Source organism: Leptonychotes weddellii, chromosome 11 (assembly GCF_054177405.1).
Source record: "Leptonychotes weddellii isolate Sample4059 chromosome 11, ASM5417740v2, whole genome shotgun sequence".
In the NCBI taxonomy this organism is placed as follows: domain Eukaryota; kingdom Metazoa; phylum Chordata; class Mammalia; order Carnivora; family Phocidae; genus Leptonychotes; species Leptonychotes weddellii.
The window spans coordinates 57,897,988-57,911,474 of record NC_138379.1 but is presented as its reverse complement, the minus strand read 5'-3'; the positions used below and the strand labels follow the sequence as shown (position 1 = coordinate 57,911,474).

At 40.8% G+C, this 13,487-nt stretch overlaps 1 pseudogene; it reads left to right on the top strand.

Moving 5' to 3' along the window:
• Nucleotides 1–7,515: 7,515 nt before the first annotated feature.
• On the top strand, nt 7,516–7,631 carry LOC115941928 (U4 spliceosomal RNA; annotated as a pseudogene).
• Nucleotides 7,632–13,487: the final 5,856 nt, after the last annotated feature.

Genomic DNA, 13,487 nt, shown 5'->3' with positions numbered 1-13,487 from the left:
AAAAAAACCATATACTAGAGATTTAGGGTATATACTTTGATCTGTTAGAAGAAACTATCTCAAAATTTTAAAGAGAGAACAACATATATATATATGCCAAAAATAAGGGTAACTACTATGAAGGGATAGAATATGACTCTAAAAATGAAAAATAAAAATGTTTTTTAAAAAAGGGATTGATAAGATGTTGGTTGAAAAAGGGAAAAAAAATTCAAAAAAAAAAAAAGAAAAAAAGACAGTTTAAAAAAAAATTAACTTTGAAAGGCTAAAGAATCATGGTAAAAAAGCCATGAATTCTATGTGCAGTATTCCCCTAGCGCTGGAGTTCTGCCGTTCTCATTGATCGGTAAACTTAGTCTTGGCTGGCTGTTCTCGCTGATCTTCTGGGGGAAGGGCCTGTTGCCGTGGTTTCCAAATGTCTTTGCCAGAGGCGGAATTGCTCCGCCCTTGCCCGGTCCGGGCTAAGTAATCTGCTCGGGTTGCTCTCCGGAGCTTTTGTTCCCTGCGAGCTTTCCGTACAGCTTTGGAGGCGGAGAGTGAAAATGGCGGCCTCCCAATCTCCGCCCCGGAGGAGCCGAGAACTCGGGGCCCTGCTCCTCAGTGAGCCCCCAGAGAAAAGCAGTCAGTCACTCCCGGCTCCCCGGTCTCCGGCTGTACTCCGTGCTCACCCAGCCTGTGACCGCGTGTTTCTATCTCTGGCACCCGACCCCGGGTGGAGTCTCCAAACCCAGAAGATGCCTGCGGTGAGCTCCCGCGCCGCTCCTCCTGGGGGAGGAAGGGGAGTCTCCCTGGATCTGCCGCTTGTTGGGTCCCTGCTGGAGGAGCAGTGGCCCGACTGTGCCGCGGATCACTGTTTATGACAACCCCGAGCTGAGAGCCCGCGCCTCGGCTCCGCCTCTGCAGCCGGCTTCCCTGCTCCGTTACCTGGGAGCTCTGCCACACTCAGGCACCCCCGGTCTTTCTGTGACCCCGAGGGTCCTGAGACCACACTGTCCCGCAAGGGTTCCACCCCCCGCTTAGCCACTGGAGTGACATCCCTCAGCGGAGCAGACTTTCAAAAGTTCTGATTTTGTGCTCTGTGGCTCTATCACTTGCCAGAAGTGGCTGATGGAGGCCCCTCCCCCGCCATCTATCCTCCCGAATATCGCCTCGGATTCACTTCTCCGCACGTCCTACCTTCCAGAAAGTGGTCGCTTTTCTGTTCAGAGAGTTGTTGCTATTCTTTTCTTCGATCTCCTGTTGAGTTTGTAGGTGTTCAGAATGGTTTGATCCCTATCCAGCTGAATTCCTGAGAGGAGACAAAATCCAGGTCTCCTACTCCTCCGCCATTTTGCTCCGCCCCCCTGAAGCTTTTTTATTTTGATATAGTCCCAATAGTTTAATTTTGCCTTTGTTTCCCTTGCCCAAGGGGGCATATCTGAAAAAATGTTTCCACAACCAGTGGCAAAGAAATTACTGCCTGTTTTCTTCTAGGATTTTTATGGTTTCAGGTCTCACATTTAAGTCTTTAATACATTTTGAGTTAATTTCTGTGTAAAGTGTAAGAAAGTGGTCCAGTTTTGTTCTTTTGCATGTGGCTGTGCAGTTTTCCCAATACCATTTATTGAAAAGATTGTCTGTTCCCCATTGTATACTCTTGCCTCCTTTGTCATAGATTAATTGACTATTCAATTGTGGGTTTATTTCTGGCTTCTCTGTTCTTTTCTGTTGATCTATGTGTCTATTTTTGTGCCAGTACCATATTTTGTTTATGACAGCTTTGTGGTATATCTTGAAATCTGGAATTATGATACCTCCAGTTTTGTTTTTCTTTCTCAAGATTGTTTTGTCTATTCAGGATCTTTTGTGTTTCCATACAGGTTTTAGGATTATTTGTTCTAGCTCTGTGAAAATGTTATTGATATTTTGATAGGGATTGTACTAAATCTGTTGATTACTTTGGGTAGCATGGACAATTTAACAATATTTGTTCTTCCAATCCATGAGCATGGAATATCTTTCCATTTGTGTCATGTTCAATTTCTTTCATCAGTGTTTTATAGTTTTCAGAATGCAGGTCTTTTACTTCCTTGGTTTATTCCTAGATATTTTTTCTTTTTGGTGCTATTGTAGGTGTAAATTTCTTAATTTCTCTTTCTGCTTCTTCATTATTAGTGTATAGAAATGCAACAGATTTCTGCATATCAATTTTGTATCCTGTGACCTTACTGAATTCATCTACCAGTTCCAGTAATTTTTCTATTTTTAAGTAATTTTCCAGTAGTTTTTAAGGCAGGTGGATATTCAAAGTATTAATTGTAAAAATAAAAGGGATATAATCATATTTGTGCACCAAGTTTATGGAAAGTTCTTACTGCATATAAAATGGAGGTAATCATCCTATCTGTTCTCCCTGTGTCACAAGAGGATAAGGCGATAAAAAGGGAAATGAAAGCCAGTTCTGTTCTGTCAGTGTTTATGTTAAGCTAGTTATAGCACAATTTAAGCAAGTTATTGAACTAATTCTCAACGCCTTAGCCTTACTTATTAGTTAAAAGGGATTGGATGAATTTCAGGCACAAGAAAATACGTAAGTCTGACTCTAGGTCAATACTGACTTTTCCCTGTTGGCAAAATTTCCTTTCTACACTGAAGGCCTTTGAGCAGATAAAAAGCTACAAGGTAAGATAAAGGACACAGTAGAGCTGCCTCATTCAAGAGCTCAAAGTACCTTTTCTAACCAAGATCCACGATAAATCTGTGTAATTTCCTATAAACCAAAAGAGGGAATTGTATCTGTTTAACAGTAGCTTCAGGTTTTGTTCACACAGCTCAAAATCTTGTTTACATGTCCTGGCTTTTTACTTCTCCTTTTCTTCTCTGCTGACATCCAGTTTATTCTCCTGTTCTAATGTTTCATCTGTCACATTTCATTGATTATTTCATTTGTTCATTTATGGAGTCAAAATTGACCAGATGCCCATAAAAATGGTAGATGTTAATGATACAAAGTTGAACAAAAGCTACTTCTTTCCCTTCAAAGCATAGAAGCTGGTTCTTAGAGGATGAATGGTAGGAATTTTATACACATGGGAATTCTAGGCAGAGTGAAAATTATGTACAGAATTCTTCTCTCTCCATGGTTCTGTTCTAATATGTCTGAGATGACTTTGGGGTACTTTGGGATGACAGAGACCAGGAAAGCCTCTTTACTAAGAAAATTACAGGAAATTCTTCTGTCACATGACTTTTCAGTATGTGAAAGAGCCCTTTTGCCTGGGATTCATTTCCACCTTTGGGGACACTGGTAGATGCGACCTGAAATTAGTGTCAGAAGTCCCAAAGAGGGTGAAGACAAAAGAGGCAAGGGATGAAGATAACCTTTAAGTTAAATCATTAACTCCTGGATTACCTGGTGAGATTAAGCCATAATTCTCTTAGGCCTGATTGTAGGGAATTGCTTTTCTATGCAGTAAAATCCTGTCTGGAGTTGGGGCAAATCCAAGTTCTGTGGGGCCTGGTGATTATTATACAATTGGGGTGCAGGAAGGAGGGTGGATCTTTACAAACATGGTTACAACTACAAATCCAAAAGTAGATGCAGAGCCTTGGAAAAGGCCCATGCAATTGAGGGGCCCCAAAGCTTGTCTCTCATTAGATTCCTGGCAAATCTATCTCTGACCAGAGTTTCATCCATGGCAGGAGGGAAACATTTGGGTTCTTCAGGCATGTCTGGGCCATGAAGTCACTAGGACTTGTTTTTCAGCATGCTTCATAGGATGTAGCTCACCCAGGTATCTTCATGACATATCCTTGAGTATCAATTTTACTTAACCCTATTGGGTACCAAAGTTTTTGGAACCCTAAATCCATACAATTAATCAAGAAGAGTGTGTTTGTTGAGTATGACAGAAATCTCAGGATGCTAGTCTTTTCTCTGGGGTGGTTGTTAGTCCTCAGAGGAACAAGCATCATCATTCCTTTCTGGGCCTATGAGGGCTGTGAACCAAGAGCCTTCAGAGCCACCAGGGCAGTCCCTCAGGCAGAGTAAGTAAGCTGCTTTGCTCTGGGGTGTCAGGCATGTTCCTTCATGTATTCCTATGTTAATTAACTTGAGTTCTGGTTTAAAGGCAGTGGATCATCTTGAGGACAGACTGTGCTGTTGGTGCCTGCAGGAGTTTAAATGGCCAACTTCGAATCCAACACTGTTGAATTTAGAGGGCAAAAAAATTCACATGTAAGAAGGATGTTTCTCTCTCCAACCAAACAAAATAGAATTAATCCTTATTAAGAAGGAGGAGACCTACAATGACTGGCAGGGGAGGAATGTCTGGGGGGAATAGTGATTTGCTAATTTGCTTAGTATCCTTATTTCTATTTGATTTCCTTCTTGTCCAGGAGTTTTGTTTGGTATTGTATGTGCTTAGTCATTTTGTCATGCATCAGTCAGACTCTACAGATCCAAGCAAAGACAGGAGCTGGGGCTACAAAGAAACCTAAGAGGGCCTTGCCTTATACGGAATGACCAGCAGAGAATCTGACCCCAAGAGGTGCTTTGTAAATATCTATTGAAATGAATAGAATTGAATTAAGTTAAATGTGCTCATAGTTTGGGGGAGAATAAAGAGTAAAAAAAAGTAATTATCCTACAATGTAGCAACTTTTCTCCCTTAGAAATGCAGGGTTATATATACATTAAGGGCTCTAGATTTAGAGAGATTGGTATGAAATCCAGGCTCAAATCCTAGCTATGTCAATAATCACCACTGTGACCTTGAGCAAACTGCTTAGTATCTATGTGCCAAATCTCTCATCTGTCCAATGAAATAAAGGCTAGTACTTACCTCAGAGTGGTGTAAAATTACAAGAGATAATATAAGTAAATCACTTAGTAAGATGCCTGAGCACAAGAACATTTTGAGTTGCAAAGGATTTACAAGGGCTTAAGGAGCACAGCGAAATGGAAGAGAAGGAAGTTTTGCATTTGAATAGTTGGGGACCAGGATGTAACTTAGGGTGGATATGAGGATGTATGGGAGGACTGATGGGAGGATGGACGGATGGATCAGTGGATGGATGGGATGGATGGATGGATGAATTGGCAATAGGGTAACTGTGGCATGGAAGAGGGTTAGCCGAGGATCTTTTGTTCTATCTGGCCTCAGCAGAAGCTGTTTGCATGTCCTAGTGGCTCTCATGTCATTCATAGGATGGGCAGGGTGTGACAAAGCATTGGTGTGAGGGACTCTCTTTCTTTACATTTCTGCACAATCCACGATGTGTGATTCTGGCACAGTAAATTATCAATACACCAGGGTTTTGGAGTTTAGGGAGAGAGAGCCAGGCAGGGAAACAGGATAGTCAAGGAAGGCATTAACATTGGTGGAAACATTCAGGTGCTGTGGGCAGTGAACACCAACAAGGAGGCTGAGGCAGTAGGAGGGTTCGGACTTGTTCTTCCAATGAGACCTAGGGACTCCACCAAATAATTGAGGGCATCTTTGAGGAAGAGTTGAGATCCTGCAGGTGGGGCTGTGAGCTTGCAAAATTTGGGTGTTAATAGACCTTATTCATTCTCTCAGGTTGGTGGGACTTGAGGACATTTGGGTTACACAAGGTTTTAAGTATTTACAATACCATTTCTTCCGTTAGGGTTTCTGTTCTGAATTTTAATCATTTTGTTCACCTCTTTAAGTGATAATTTGTAAAGAAGAAAAATAAAATATAAGTGTCTGTTGAGAAGGACAAACTTTTCCAGTTTGGGTCCTGTGCTTGGGGTCTGCAAATTAATTGACAACAGGCAGATTAAGAGGAGAAAAGACAAAGTTTATTTATAGGAGGATAATGGCAGCTGTATTTCTCTACCATATTTTGTAGTTTTCAGTGTATCATATTGTACAGTATCCATTAAATTCCAATAAATTTCCATTTATTCCCAAGTATTTTGTATTTTTTGATACTATAGTAAATGTAGATTGTAAAATGTTTGTTTGAATTTTATCTTCCAATTGGTTATTGCTCATAAGTAGAAATATAGTTGATTTTTGTATATTGACTCTGTGGCCTTGCTAAATTCACTTCTTAGTTCTAGTAGGTTTTTGCAGACCTCTCAGCTTTTGTGTTTTTTCTTTCTTTTTTTTTTAGAACTGAATGAATTTTACTATATAGCTCACTTAGAAATCCTTAAATACACAACTTAAGATAGTATATATTGAGTTTTGAAAGACAATTCTACTCCCATCACTCAAGAACTAATGAAAACCAGTGCATTACCAGCTAGTTTGAGTTCTGATGTGTTCACATTTCTCTTCTAGAGCTTGCCCAAGCTCTAGCTGCTCCTCCTCTGTTGTAGGAGCGCCTGTCCTTGCCCCTTGCCAGTCTGAAATGCTGCTTCTTGCCCTCAGGACTCTGCACCATGATGGCTGCCAGCTGGGTCTTCACCTCTCGTTTGGCGTTCAGCTTCTCCCACACTCCCTCTCAGCCTCTGGAGCTGGCCAGGGTATACTCTCTGGCCCACCCACTTTTCAGCACCATGCTACACCCTCCATTAGTCATGGAAGGGAAGGGTGTCATGGAAAGAGTGATTTCGGTGGCTGGGAATTGAGATAAACAAAGGATCTGGCCTCGGCAGAAACAAACTCCTGGGACTTACTGTGCAAACTATTAAACCTCCAAGCTGCAGAAGTCCAGTGACTTGGTTTCCAACTTGACCTTTTACATCAGTTATGTGGGTAGGGTAGGGATGAAAGTCTAAAAGCTGTTACATAGAAAATCACAATAGACGGTGATCACAATAGTAAAGCAGCCATTTTTGTTTGACCCCACAGCATTTCAGTTGTCTTCATTGCTCAGTAATAGGAAAATAAAGTAATCTAAATGCTATACATACATATTCACAACATTGTTTCTTTTAAGATATGAAAGTATGTTCAGGACTTTCATGAATTTTAATTGTTCATCTACATAAAAAAGCTGGTCTTCTTTATGCCTTGCATGGTTTTTGGTCTTTCACTATTATACTTTCCCCTCTACAGCATCTATTGTTCTCCCCCATGTAGATTGTAAAATGTTTGTTTGAATTTTATCTTCCAATTGGTTATTGCTCATAAGTAGAAATATATAATAATCCCCCATCTACTGCAAGACTAAGAATACCTTGTGTCTGGTATGGTCATTGGTTATCCCTGTATCCAGCACAACACCAAGCACAATAAGAGGGGATGAATCCTTAGCATTTTCTATGTAGACAGTCATGTTGTCTGTGAATAAAGACAGTCTTGCTTTGTTCTTTCCTATCTTTATGCATTGTATTTCTTATTCTTGCCTTATGGCACTGGCTAAAATCTTCTGAATAGTGCAGAATAGAAGTGGTAAGAACAGACATCCTTATTCTGTCTTTCATTGTAGGGAGAAAGCATTCAGCATTTTACCATTAAGGATTAGGTTAAGTGTAGGTTTTTTCATAGCCCCTTATCAGACTGAGGTATTTCCTTTTCCTTCCTATTTTGCTAAGGATTTTAAAAATAAATGGGTGCTAGCTTTGCTCAGTGGCAGTATTGTAACCAATAAGGTTTATCCAAGGCGCAATTATTGCTAATTAAAAATAAATGGGTGCTGAATTTTGTCAGCTGTTTTTGCCATCTATTTCAAGGACCCATGGTTTTCCTCCTTTATTTTCCTAATATAGTTAATTACAATGACTGATATTTGAATACTGAACTATCCTTGCACTTTTGAGGTAAGTCTTAATTGGCCATAATGTATTATCCTTTTATATAGTGCTGCATTTTATTTGGAAATATTTTGTTAGAAATGTTTTTATCTATGTTCATGAAGAGTGTTGATTTTTAGATTTTTTAATGTAATTTTTTTGACATCAGGGCTGACATGAATATTAGGAAGAAAATAACTTAAATAACACATTTTACATAGTTATTAACCATTTAATGGTCCTAACCATGTTAGAATTGTTTAGTTGCAAGTAACAGAAAGTAAGTTGAGCTAGCTTAGGCAGCTAGCACTGATCCCAAGATCAGACATGAGACATGTATCCCAGCTTCTGGAAGGAATTGGAATCACAAACCACCAAACTCTCCTTACTCCTCAGCTTCATCCTTCCCACTTTGAGGACTTTCTCTCTCTGCTCCTCTGATTCACATGACATATCCTAAGCTTATTACTAATAAAAAAATAAGTAAATACATAAATGAGTCCCAGAAAGGTTCAGAAACCTTTCTCATGCATCATTAGTCAAATGCATGCACAGTTATAAAGTAATGGACTAGTCTTAGTGTGCGAAAAAGAAAAAGTGAATTAGATCAATTGATCAAAGCAAAAGTTTCATTAGTAATGATTATAGCTAATACTCACTGAATGCATACTATATGCTAGACCATTGGTAAGCACTTCATCTGCTTTATCTTATAAGACCTTAACCACACCCTTATGGATAAAAACTCATACTATCTCCATTTCACCAATGAAGAAGTTGAGGCTCAGAGAGGTGAGATAACTTTATATACGCCTCTCTGAATTATAAACTTCAGAGTCAATATTGTTGCATCTAAATGGAACGGAGGCCTCTGGGTAGAACAAAAATTATTTGAAACAAAAAGGAAGAAATCAGAATATTAAAACTGTTAACCTTTCTGTTGTGTCTGAGGTTGCATTTATTATCTATGGCACTATAAAGATGATTGCCAGCAATAATGCTACAGGAAGACTTTTGTTTAACAGTGCTGCTGCATAGCCAAAATTGTAAGATCGATAACTTTTTATATTACAGTAAAGAAGCTTTTGTATTCTCAATAGCCAAAAGAGTACTGCTGTAGCAGAAGAATATCAGAAAGAAAAAGGAACATAAATTTAGTACTAAGGAAGAACTTCAAATTAGAAAAAAACAGCCAATAACAATATAACAATGATTACTACTTTATTAAGTATTTACTAAGTACTAGGTGCTCTGCTAGATGCTTTACCTTTACTGGTTTATTTGCTAGTCACACAACCCCAAAAGTGGGTATTATTGACTCCATTTTGGAGGCAGAAAAACTGAAGCACAGAGAGGTTCAGGAACTCTCCCAAGAATCACAGCAAGTAAGCAGCACAGCTAGGAGTCTAGCTTGCATGGTAGCAAGTTATATGAACACAGATTGGCTCTTGGCCTTTGGATTTGTGTGGCCCATTCATTATGGTTATTTTGAAAAAAAGTGCTTTATGATTTTATGCCAGTTTTCAAGATTCCTTGCTGCCCTTTAGAATAAGACAATATTGTGAATCCAGGAACTCTGAGATATTCTCATTCTGGCTCTCAACCATAGAGATTGCTGCATTTCCTTGACCATAGAAAACACTGGCTTCTACAGCCCAGAGGCCCAGGGCTCATAACCATTTCTAGTTCCCCAAAAGTGCTGAAGACTAGAATGTAAATAGTCCTTCAGCATGAAACAGAGCAGGGCAAACACATCCTCAGGCATACACAGGCTGGAAAGTTTGCTCAATACACAGAGCTCTAATGGCAAACACAGCAAAGCAAACATGGCATTGAGACGAGAAAAGGGGAACAGGGCTGGGGAAAGTCAGCTGATCACATCCAGACATTATCTGCCTGAACATCTGGTTCCCTGGAGGGGTATAAGGAAGGACCTGGGTGGCCCCAGTTTGCCTCCTTCAAACACTTGCTGCCCTGATTTTGGCCTAGCTTACATATTGAGCAACAAAAGCCATTTGGAGAGGCCTTTGTTTGGCCACATCATAATTTGGCATCCAAGATGAAAACATCTCGAATATTGACATTCATCCCAGATGAATTGAAAAAAAAAAAAAAAGGACAAATATCAAATCAAGGTGCTCCCAGCTGTTGAAGTTCACAGGCTCACTCTAGACTAATGAAAACTCAGACTAATGAAACCTGGCAAATGGAAATTTGGGGACCCTTCCCAGGGGGAACTCTATGGTACTTCCTTAGGTAAAGGCTGCCTCCATTCGGGGCTCTATGAGTTAGGAGGAGGAAATCCTTCCCTGCCATTCACCAACACACACTATTCCCATGATCTTCACATCCACCCAAACTAATAAATCTTTTAATATGCTTCTTCAGTGATTATTGATTGATTGGCACTAAAATTTTGAGGGTAGCCAGTTGATTTTTAAGAGATAGAACCCTCAATCCTTATGGTTTTCCATTCACTAAAATAGAAAATGACATCACCCATGGATTGGTCAAATACATTTGTTGGCAAGTCTGGAACCCCTTCAGGTGAATGGCCAGTAGTACAAGGAGGCTAACTCTGTAGGTTATGAAGAGACAAGGTGAAGATCAAAACACAAAGCACTTTCTCGGTTCTGTCTGTTTGCCTGTCTTGAGAAGTAATGAGTCTTCCAGAAGGGGGGGGAGCAGCACATTGTAGAAGTAGCCAAGCCTGCAATGAGGTTTTAGGCACCCTGCCAGGTCAGGAAAACTGAGATTCGGTGTTCCTAAATTGTTTTGAGACATTTCTTGAGCTTCCTCTATATTCCAGGCATGGTGCTGGGTACTGGTGGCATAAAAACGAAGACTGAGTCTCATCAGAGGCATGCAGGATAGCTGGGGACACAGACACATAGACACTACCTCCATTGGATATGTAGGTGCTGGACCAGAGTTCTGTGCAGGGCACTATGGGAGCACAATGCAGGGGACTGCTTAACCCAGGCTTGGGTGCAGGCAAGGGAAGAGGTGAAGTGTTTCCTGGGAATGATGTCTGAGCTGAGTCTTAAAGAGTGAGTTAGGAGAGGGGCAAGTGGAGATGGGGAGGTGAGGGCACCATACCGCAGTCTTGCCAGATCCTGAACTGGGAGCTGGGAAGGATGTGGAAATGAAGCCAAAGAAGTGTGTGTGAAAGAGACACCTCTACACCCATCCACAGAGCACAGAAGGGATGTTTCAAGAAGTTAGATCAAATGCCTATGATTTGAAGCCAGCCAGTCCTAAATTCAAATGTCAGATCTGTAACTTACTCCTTAAGTGAGCATCTAGCAAGTTGTTTAACTTCTGGGTCCCAGTTTCCTCACCTGCAAGCTAGAAAGAATGACAGTACCCACCTAATGGGGGTGTTGTGAGGACTGAATGAGGCAGTGTGTACAAAGCCCTTCATGTGGCCTCAGCACACTGTAAGCACTCAGTAATGATAGTAATTTTAAAAACATATATACACTTGCTCAAGATCTCACAGTAAATGGCAGAGTGTGGATCTGACACCATCTGCAGGGAACACCCAAGAAGACAATGGGAGTGACCTGCCTTGGGGGCCAGCAAGAAGGGGAACAAGCTCAGTAGAGAATTTAAAACTGTAATAAAACTGAATAAACGTTAGTCTGCTTTTTATTGTTGTCAAGCATAGAAAATTCCAAACATCGTTAGTGATAAAATACTCCTCCCCCTCCCATATGTTTTGTTGATTTAAGAATTTCTAAAAATTGCTGCGTGATTACTGTTGAGTTTAAGGATATATCTGAAAACCAGTGTCCTCCAACATACATTGTCAACTAAAGAGCTTCTCCTGGATCTCATTCAGTGGAGCATAATTTTCAAATGATCACTCTAGCTGCTTTGTTTCCCCCTTTTACATTTTAGGCAGATAAACATTCCAAATGATCACTCAGGGTGACAGAAGTGAAGTGACTCAAATTCTCTTTCTTCATGTTTCAAGCACTGGGCTCTCATTGCGTAGTCTGAATCCATTGTTTCAATAAGGGAGTATGTACTTCCATAAGACTGGAAACCTCACCTGCACACGAAGTGTGCTCACATGACTGTGAACTATTAGGAAACTATAGGGAGTTATCAGAATTAACTTCCATGTGGATAAAATGTTTATTAAAGAATAAGGAATAAAAATGGGCCAATTTAAAGCTAATTACTACAAATAATTTTTCCTATAGAAGAGGGTATTGAAAAGTTATCTGTTCCATGTTTCAAATATGCTAGGGTCTCACCTCTGCTGGTCTGTCAGGCTCTAATGGCCCTGCTGTTGCAGCCCCTCTTCCCTCCTAACTCCTGCAGGGCTCCCACTGTCCCTATGTCTCTCCTCCATGCTGGAACCTCCACACTCCCATCAGGAGAGTCAGTTACTTAGGTAAAACTGTGTCCATCTGAGGCCTTGCTGAAGTGCAAACTCATCACCCAGGATGGGCAACAACTCAGTGCTTAGTGACCATGACAGTGACCATGACACTACTCCAATGCCCTCTGGAGTAGTGAGCTCTAGATGAAACCTTAAAATAGAGGATGAAGAGAGAGGAAGGAGGTGGGGTTCAGAGTGGGGGTGACTGTAGAGAAGAAGACCCAAGTGAGGAGAGAGCCCAGAAAAGAGAGGTGGCTTACAGGGTGGGGTCAGGAGGCAGCATCAACAGTGAAGTTTTTCCACTTCACAGTTTTGCCCAAGGCAGAGGAGTATAAATTTGTTCTTTGTGTTCTGCTAGTTTGGAGGGATTCCAAAAAAAATCCCCAAAGCTTGGAACTAATTACAGCAGATGATGGGCACTCTTGTAAATACATGAGGAAAAGACAGGAACAGCCTTCTTTTCAAAAGAGAATTTGAGTGAAGTAGCCAAAAACCTGACAGGAACAAAATTGTGGTATCTAGGCAGAGACCTATAAACCTTCCTTGTTAGAAACCTATGTGTGTGCCTAATCTTCCAAGGAACTGGATTTTAGAAAGAATTTTATTTATTTATTAAATTTTTAATTTATTTATTTGAGAGTGAGAGAAAGAGCACAAACGGGGGGGGAGGGGCAGAGGCAGAGGGACAAGCAGACTCCCTGCTGAGCAGGGAGCCCGATGTGGGGCTCGATCCCAGGACCCCAGGATCATGACCTGGGCCGAAGGCAGATGCTTAACCGACTGAGCCACCCAGGTACTCCTAGAAAGACTTTTATTAATGAAAGATCACTGTGGAGTTTACAGAAGTGATCTACAGAATGACAATGTACTCTTGAGATGGCCAATGCCACCAGCTCTCTTCACTATCTGGAGACATTCATCCTATATTTGTTGGGCATTAACTTTGCCTCAGGCACTTTGCTTGACCCTGGAGAAGCAGTTATGAATGAGAAAAACACAGTCTCTATCCTCACCGGGATTAGAGTCTACCAGTGGTGAAAGTAATTAATAATATAGTAATTAAACAAATTATTACCCATACAGTAACAAATTCAATGCTTTCAAGTTGCCAAAGTGCTATGAAGGAGAAGTACCGGGTGCTATGGAAGAAATAGGCTGGCGGAATTCAACCATGGCAGTTCTTAGTAGGAAATGAAGAGTAACATGAGGCCAGGAATAACATGGTGGGATCATATACTCACCTATGAAATCCCTGGCATTTGCTAAGGGTAGCTATAGGAAGTTCTTTGGCACACTCAGACTGAGATACTCCTAATGGAGTGACTTACACTCATATAACTTTATCTTGGGGGAATCAACATTTCTAGATAGAAAATACACTTCCAAATTGCACAAAGACAATGA